The sequence below is a fragment of the Stenella coeruleoalba genome (assembly GCF_951394435.1).
Source record: "Stenella coeruleoalba genome assembly, chromosome: 10".
Classification (NCBI taxonomy): domain Eukaryota; kingdom Metazoa; phylum Chordata; class Mammalia; order Artiodactyla; family Delphinidae; genus Stenella; species Stenella coeruleoalba.
The window spans coordinates 71,264,704-71,273,338 of record NC_137156.1 but is presented as its reverse complement, the minus strand read 5'-3'; the positions used below and the strand labels follow the sequence as shown (position 1 = coordinate 71,273,338).

At 43.4% G+C, this 8,635-nt stretch overlaps 1 long non-coding RNA gene across 1 annotated transcript; it reads right to left on the bottom strand.

The window, feature by feature from the left end:
- Positions 1 to 421: 421 nt before the first annotated feature.
- On the bottom strand, positions 422 to 8,366 carry LOC307193515. The gene is made up of 4 exons (XR_013830346.1): positions 8,178 to 8,366; positions 6,487 to 6,682; positions 5,910 to 5,995; positions 422 to 2,416 (listed from the first exon to the last, which is right to left on the bottom strand). It is a non-coding gene; the product is annotated as an uncharacterized lncRNA (long non-coding RNA).
- Between the last annotated feature and the right edge of the window lie 269 nt (positions 8,367 to 8,635).

Below are 8,635 nucleotides of genomic sequence, written 5' to 3'. Positions count from 1 at the left end.
GGATGTAACAGGACATCTTAATAGTCCTGGTAATTTAAGATACTTTGTTAAAACACTTGTCAACTAATAAATATAGGGTAGAATCCATCTCTGGCTAAGAAAATTATCTGTTAATCCATTTTTGTTTCGTTTGGTTTTAATTTGGACTTTTCTATAAGCAAGTGACATTTTAAGTCAATGCCATGTGCTTTGTATGCATAGTTATATTTTCCTCCTACACCAGAAACATGGGCAATCCTAATAAAAACCATGCTTTAAAGCTTGCTGGAGCTCTCTTGCTTATGATGGCCCTTATTTCTGAGTGAAAATGTTACATACATCTATTCCAGCCCCCAGTCTATTCATATATATAATACGTTTTATCAACTACTCTGATTTACTAACAATAGTATTTTTAATTTTAATTTATGAGCAGGTGGTATTTATCAATTAGTTAAATGCAAATAAAGCAGTACTAAACTTTTACTCAGTGGGAAGATAATTCCCAGTTCCTCCCAGAAAACTTTTACCAACATCATGTCTGATAAATTTGTTGGAAAATATGGCTATTTTTCTGACATCAACCAAAAAAGTCAAAGATAGACAAATATGCCAGTTTGATTTTTAGCACCTCTTCCTTTGGATGTAACTCACTAAGAATTTCTTAGTTATAAAACTTCTTCTTGAAACAATTTAGAGTTTAATTTGAAGCAACTGAGCATTTAACCTGTATCACTTTCAGGGGTAGAGAGGTACGAGTTAAATGAATTTACTCCCCAAAATGCAAATAAGGCTTCCTTTAATTTGGGCTCAGCTTACCTCTCTCCAGTAGTGACCTGGAGTTTGGAGAACACACCTTTGCTCACAGTAGCCACTCCTTCAGGAACTGTACATGACACTCAGAGCCTGTTTTCCAAACTTGAGTTGCAACCCTTTGGAGATTCATATGTTGTGGACAATGCCTGAGGGACCTTGTGCAGCAAAGGTGGGATAGAGACCACATGTGTTGAACCACAGTCCAGGCAAAGGTGCCCTTGAGGGAGAGGGCCTAGTATAGGACTTTGAAGGCTGGGGAGAATAACGCATCTGGAAAATGCTTTGGAAAATAGCACAGCAGTCTACAAAGATTTTAGTTTTATGTGTGTTTAGGAAAGGCCAAACAGACAGGATGTAATTTGACATTTAGATTTAATTCTGTTGACGATCCACAGCATTGGGAACATGCATCCTAGAGTGTCCAGCGTCACCGGGAGCTGGCTGTATGCAAGAGTGGTACGCGCGTAGAAGAGATGACCTAACAAAACAATTTGCTGTGCTTTCATATCCTGGATCTCAATGAAAATGTAGTGGCAAGTTTGCTAGATAAAAGAATACAAGGCTACAAAAAAAAAAAAAAAAAAAAAGCAAGAATACAAGGCTAAAAGGCAGGTCAACCTAGGTTTCCACCTTATATCTACCACTGACTAGCTGTGTGACCTTGAGCAAGTGATTTAATTTCTCTGGTCCTCTGTTTTCTCAACTACAACTTGGTGCTATTATTAATAATAATGGCTTTTTTTCATGAAAGGTTTAATACATGCCAAGCAGGGTTCTAGAAAGATATGTTAACTCAGTCCTCACAGAAAGTTTCTGAGTTTAAAATCTCTATTATCTTCTTTGTCCAGTTGAGGAAACAGGCTTGAATGGGTTAAGTAAGTGACTTCAGCTCATATAGCTAGAAAGTGCAGGGTTAACCTCCAGATCAAGCTGCCCAGATCCGGAAACTGTGCTCTGACCCACAACACTGTGAGAGGCAGGCAAGCTTCAGCTAAGGACAGGATGGGGTGCCCATCAGGCCTCCATCACTTACCATCACCTTGCCAAGGTGCAGAGCCTCACTGTGCCTTCCATCCCCTCTGTGTAAATAGGTAATAATAATGGCATCCGCCTCCTGGCATTCTTGTGAAGGTTAAATGAGTTAATGTTTGTTAAAAACTCTGAACAATGCTTGGTAAGGACTAGATAGGTACTTAGGTGCTAGTATTATTATATTAGAACTCATACTCTTCAATGATGTGGATTGGAGCAAAGATTAAATAATATGGGTAAATTACCTGACTGTATATAATAACCACCCAATACATGATTCCTTCCGGGAGATTTAGTGCCAAGTGTGACACATGATTTAGGCGCTAGAGAGAGATGCAGACCATAGGGCACAGGGCCACCTACCAGAGAGCTCACAGTCTAGTGGAAGCAAAGTTTAGTTTTCTCACCTCCAGGTATCAGAATGTTCTGTCTTTAAGCAGCTGGCTATACCTGATTTCTCACCTGCCTGTGATAATGGCGCACGTAATGGGATAAATGGGCTGAAAAGTATTCACAGGTCCATCTTCTGTCTCAGCTCGGTGGAGAGAATCCTACGGTGGGTCCTCCGTTTCTCTCCCTCAGGCATCCTCTGTGAGAGAACAGAATCTGACTTAGAGGGTGGGAGAGGCTGAGTCAGTCTCCACAATAAAGCACCCAGGGTAGGGGGAGAGGAGGGAGGAAAGCTGCCATCCTCAGAGTACGGCAGGGGTATGTTCACGTGTACATGTTGGATGTGTATGCTGTGTCCATATGCACGTGTATGTGCTGTGAGTGTGTGTTTCTGTGTTTGCTGGGGGCTGGGGTGGTTCTAGTGTAGCTGCAGGGTCTGGGGAAGGTAGAAGACAAGAAATGGGATTGTAGTAAGTATTGCAAGGATTTGCATCTTCTTTCTTATTTTCAAAATACAGGAGTAAAGGAACTCTGCTCCTTTTTATTACTTTTGACTCATTAATTGTGTTTATGCAAGCCATGCCTCTTGGAGACCAAATAGCCATGTGGTTTTATAGGGTCTGGAGCACCTCTATTTGCCAGGAGCTGTGCTGGGTCCATTTGTTGAATAGAGGCTGTCAATTCCTGCCTGTCCTTGGACATGCCCTTATAGCACATATTTCAGGGCTGGCTGGCCTGGTCTCAGGGAGGCCACAGCCAGCATCCAGAAGGACTGGCCAGAGAAGGAGGGGCAAAGCCAGACAGAAGAGAGCTCAGAAGCCAAAAGAGCTTTTCCTGAAAGTCAGGCTTCATCCTCCACTGCCTTACAAGATCACATTGGGCTCCCTCCCCTGTTCACAGTTCTCCTGGTGTACACCAAGGGGAAGTGAGGCTGCTTCTGCCGGCCCTTTCCAACAGAGGTGTCATGCAGAACTGGAGCATGTGAGCAGATGGGCTTATTAAGGATGGCGTTTTAGTGGGGAGGGTAGCGGGTTGATGAGGAAGAAAAAGCGACGAAAGCCAAGACAGGAGCCAGCCTGACTGGGTTGCCTGGTCCAGAGGAAACAAGGACAAACAGGGCAGGAAGGGTGAGGGGTTTTGGCTGACTTCCCCCAGACCATGAAGGTTCAGGTGCATTCTGTCTGTGAACATCGATTTTGGTGCATGTGTTTTATTTCCCCAAGAGTCTTAGCGGGAAGACGCCCTCCTGGAGGGTACCTTCCTCGGGTGTGTGGGTGGGCAATGGGGATAGTTAGGGCAGTCTCCTGACCCAGTCCCTTTGGGAAGTGTATCTACGGATCCTTTGCTGTAGGGCTTCTCTGAGCTTTCTATGCAGTACTCAGGGTTGGGGGAGGGGTGGGGGCTCAAATGGGCATCATATTCTAATCTTGGAATGCGGCCACCTCTCCAGCATAGGGTAAGAACCACTGACATCATGCTGGACAAACTCCACAAACAGTCATGTACAGAAGTTTCCCAAACTGCCCTGAAGACACAAGTCACATGAGGGCTTGATGAAAGACCTGATTCCTGGGCCCAGCCTAGACCAACTGAAGCAGGAATTCCAAGGGAGAGTTCTGGAAATCTGGAGTTTTAACAAGCATCATAGGCAATTTTTGTCAGTAAAGTCTGGGACAATCCTGTGGATATTTCCAGCATTACAGTCACTCCCTACTCCGTGGGAAGAGAAGAAACTAGCTCTCTTTCCTATGGTAACTAAAGTTGGAGCTGAGAGATGAAGACCTGTGCCCTGAAGCAGGCGTGTGCAACACCGAAACCCTCCCCGCACTCCCAACTTAGCAGCGTCAGAAATCGGTATCTTTGAGCCCACCATTAGCTCAGGCAGAGTAAAGCTACACCGCAGACACCACTCCAGAACAGAACACCACTTCTGGCTGCCTCGCCCTTCCTGCTACCCCACCTCACACTTCTCCCTGGGCCACCTACCTGCTGCCTCTGGGCTCTCTACCACTGTGAACTCCTGAGGCTGGCATTTAAATATGATACCTCAAAGCCCCCATGTGAGCTCACCACTCCATGTCCTGAGAACAAATTTCCCAAGAGAAAACATCTGCATCCTGGCAGGGGCTGGGGGATCAACGTTAAACCTCCTCTACTGTGTGACTTCCTGCTGACGGCTCAGAGCACCTCTGCAACTGACCATCAGGGGTGGCTCTTGTGCCATTCTTTGACCACCCAGAACAGTGTGGCCTTAGTTTGAAGGTTACTTTATAGGTTTTCACTGAGAAATTGTGACCCTTTTTATGTACCTTTAATTGAAAAATATTGTGTGGTTCTATTAGTTTTTGACTGCTGTGTAACAGTATCACCACAAACTTAGCAGCTCCACACAGCTTACATTTAATTATCTCACAGTTTCTGTGGGTCAGAATTTCCAGGCATGGTTTAGATGGGTCCTCCAAGTAAGATCTCACGAGGCTGCAGTTAAAGTATTGGCTGGGCTGTGATCTCATCTGAGACGATTAGGGAAGGATCGTTTCCCAGCTCATCCAGGTTGTTGACAGAATTTAGTTTCTTGCGGCCATAGCATTGAGGACTTAATGTTTCTTGATGGCTGTTGACCAGAGGCCATCCTCGGCTCCTAGCATGTAGGGTCTCCCAACATGATCACCTGCCACCTCAAATGAAGGGAGGGGAAGACTGCAGCAAGATGGATGCTACAACCTTATGTTACAAAATCATATACCTGTAATCACATATATCACCTTTGTCATATGCTACTGGATAAAAGCATGTCACAGGCCTTGCCCACACTCAAGGTCACAAACACCAGGAGACGAAGATCATGGGGTCACCTAATAAGTCTGTCTGTCATAACAGTGGTGGCCAATTGGCATGTCTGCTCAACCCCAAAATAACACTCCTTCCCTAAGAGCAGAGTCAACTTGGCAGCCACGTGTGTGCCATGGGAATCCACACCCTGACAGCATTGTCTGATGTGTAGGTAGAGATCTGGCCCCAAGTGAAACAACTGGATTCTTCCTTCCAGGATTTTGATGTTGGGATTTACAGATAGCAATTAGTCTGGACTAGTTCCTTTCAAGGAAAAGGGACATCGAGTTCTTGGGTGGGCTTTTTCCAACATGTGCACCAGGGACAGAGGAGAATGAAGTTGGATCAGAGGGAGGAATGAAATTGAGCCATAGGAAAAAAAAAAAAGGAGATTAGAGGTGGAGAAAAAATGCTGTCTCGGTCTCCAAAAGCTATTCAGTTGCTGGTTCTATTTTTTCGTGTAACCCAATGAGTTTTGAGTTTCAGAGTTCTTCTGATATCCTGTCCATAAAGTCTCTATTTTGTGTAAGTTTGCTCAAGTTGGCTCCTGTTACTTGCCAAGGTCAAGAACCACAACTAAGTAGAGATGTCAGGGTGGGCCTTATTTATTCTTCACTTAGAATCTCTCTATCATCCTGCCATTAACCTGTCATCCACTAAAAATTATTTCTCTACTCTTCATTACGTACTGTCAACTTTATCATGCACTTACCATCCAGGCACTGTCCTGGGTGCTGGGTACACAAGCAAACAAGACTCAGAGTTCCCACCCTCATCAACCCACAATCCATGAAAGCACCAGGCATGTAAGCAGAGTCACAGGCGGGAGGTGCTGAGGAGGGCCCAAAAGGAACACACACCTGAGCCTGGCGAAGAGGCCTTCCAGAAATGCTTCCTGGAGGAGGTGACTAAGCTAAGATCCAAGAGATCAAGAGGAACTAGCCATCTGCAGGAAAAAGAGAGAAGAATATTCCAGACAACGGGAATAGCCTGTGCAGAGGGGCCAGGAGAGTGACAAATCTGAGAAGCAGAGAGCTGAGTGTATGTGAAGAGGCATTTTATGGAGATGGTGAGGAAGCTAACATTTTACATGTCTGTCCCCCAAAACGATTACCTCCTTGAAGCTGGGGGCTGTATTTTTAAATTATTATTATGAAAATCTAGCTTGGCACTTGGGGATTTATTAATTAAAAATTGTGTGTGGGCATTTTATTTACTTTTTATTAATATATATTAAAGGTAACTCTTTTTGACATATAGAGCTATGACTTTTGACAAGTGCACACAGCTATGTATCCACCACCACTGTCAAGATATAGAACAGATTCATCTTTCTAAAAATATCCTCACGCTGCCATTTTGTAGTCAACCCCTCCCCATCCCCTTCCCTTACTGGTATTCTCTATATGCAGTATTTTGTTTAATCTTTGTGCCTACCTACATAACATACATATCCTGTAGGCTTCTTTCCCAGCTTCATCCACGAAGTTGAGTGATTTATGGGTGTGAAGATAAGGGATCCCATTCTCTCAGATCACCACGAAAGACACTCCAGATTTCTCAGATCAGCCACAGGAAACGATCAGTTCAGTTCAGAAAATCATACCTTGTTTCCCAAGACTTGGGCTCTGTGCTGAAAGGATATAAGAACAAAAAAACCAGCATTATCTGTGGGTCGGGTCTGCATTTCCTGGCCTTTTGCTAAGGGGCCTAAAGGCACCGGTTTCACGGAGCCAATAAAATGCACCTTCTTCTCAAGAAATGTTATGACAGCTGGCTTCCAGATCCTCTGATTGTTATGTCTTTTTCAAGAAGTATCTATTAATTATTTTTCATCATGTCTTGATTTTACCAAGAAGGCCATTATTTCTATAGGCAGTTCACTGATAAATTGGGGAATGTTTTCATGTTGTGTTTTTCCTGGGGTATGGTGTAACTTTCTTTGTCATCAATACATACATTAAAGCAGGCTAACCCAAGTGTTTCCACAGACACAGCATATGGTTGGGTCATGCACACAACCATCATAAATCCTCCTTGACAATGGCCCAAAATGATATCGTGACCTGGTCCTGTTGGAATCCAGATTTATGAAGATCTGAATGTAAAAACTGAGTGTTAGAAGCATGGGTTTTTAAAAATGTGCCACGTGAATAGGTTGGTCTCTTATATGGCTACTTGCCTCCGTATGTGGCAAGTGAATGAAAAAATATATGCAGAGGTAGTTGAAAAATTCTTGAGATGCCTCAATAAGCTTGCCTAGAGCCAGTGCAGAGTAAGCACCCAATAAATATTCATGCGTGAGTGGACGAATGGATGGATGAATGAAGTGGAACTGGAGTGAGTTATAAAATCATCTCGTTTTGCTAGAGAGCAGCTCATCCTAGGAAGCTGTCGCCTTTCCAACACCTTTTTCCCTTTTTCACTTGTGAATGCACAGCCAGTTTTGCTCGTGAAACCTCTCTAACCTCAGCTCCAGGGGTAAATCGATCTTATTCTAAGTCAGTCAGAGAATGGGAGTTTTCATGGAGATTGTGATTAGTCTGGGAACAGGCGCATGGCCTTTTTTGACCCAATCAGACTGAAGGGGATGAGTTTAAGTTTGCGGCATGGGGATAAACTTTCCATTTCTTCCAATAGAGATGGGAAAGGATGCGTGTTATTGTGTCTGCTGCCCTAGAGTTTTCCCTTCCATGCCAACAAGACCCTGTCTGGGCTACCCTACTTACCTTACGACTTTGAAGGGAATTAGCTTTGGTTTGAGGCTGATGCTCTACAGGACAGAATGGGCAAGCATCTCATCCTTGACCACATAGTTGAGCTCACGGACTTTCCTGGAGAACACCCAGATTCTGGACCACCTATTACTTGAGAGAGTAATTTCTTTCTAACTTAAGTCACCCTGAGTTGGGATTTCTACTGCTTTCCCCTGAAAACAAAAAACTAAAGTATTTAAAAGTTTGAAGTTGAGAAGAGAATAAAAAAGAAGAATGAGCTATTCTGTGTTGTTTCAGTAAGTAATAACACCAACCTCTGTAATGTAGAGCACATGTGAAGATCATTTTTAGGTCTTGTCTTTCATTGCAAGTACATTGGGGGGTAAGTATTGTCATGCTGGTTTTACTTACTTCTCTCAGGTAAGGCTTGCCCATTTGGAAAAGAAGTCCTCCTCCAGTTGGGGTAACTGTGTACTTTGTCTTCCTTAGTGGTTTTGCATGGTTCCTCTGGTAACACAGATAAAAAGAGATTTCTGTCATCTCATACTCCACAACCCTCCCAAATTTTCAGCCATTCATACTATTGCCCTTCTCACTAGTACATGAAATTCAGAAAACACCTTAGCAAATATTCCTTTTACAGTTACTGTAAGCAGGGTGCCAGGCAAGTTATACAAATAAAATATCAATATAAAAGAACTCTTGCCTACAAAGACTTTATCCTCTAATTGGAATGACAGAGGAGAGCATTTCAGACAGTGATAGGAGACTTGAAAAAATAGAAACACGAAACTGTGTTAACCATCAAAAAATAGTATGTCATTAATTCTTGGATGAGAGGAACATAATAATAGCTCTCAAATCCAAAC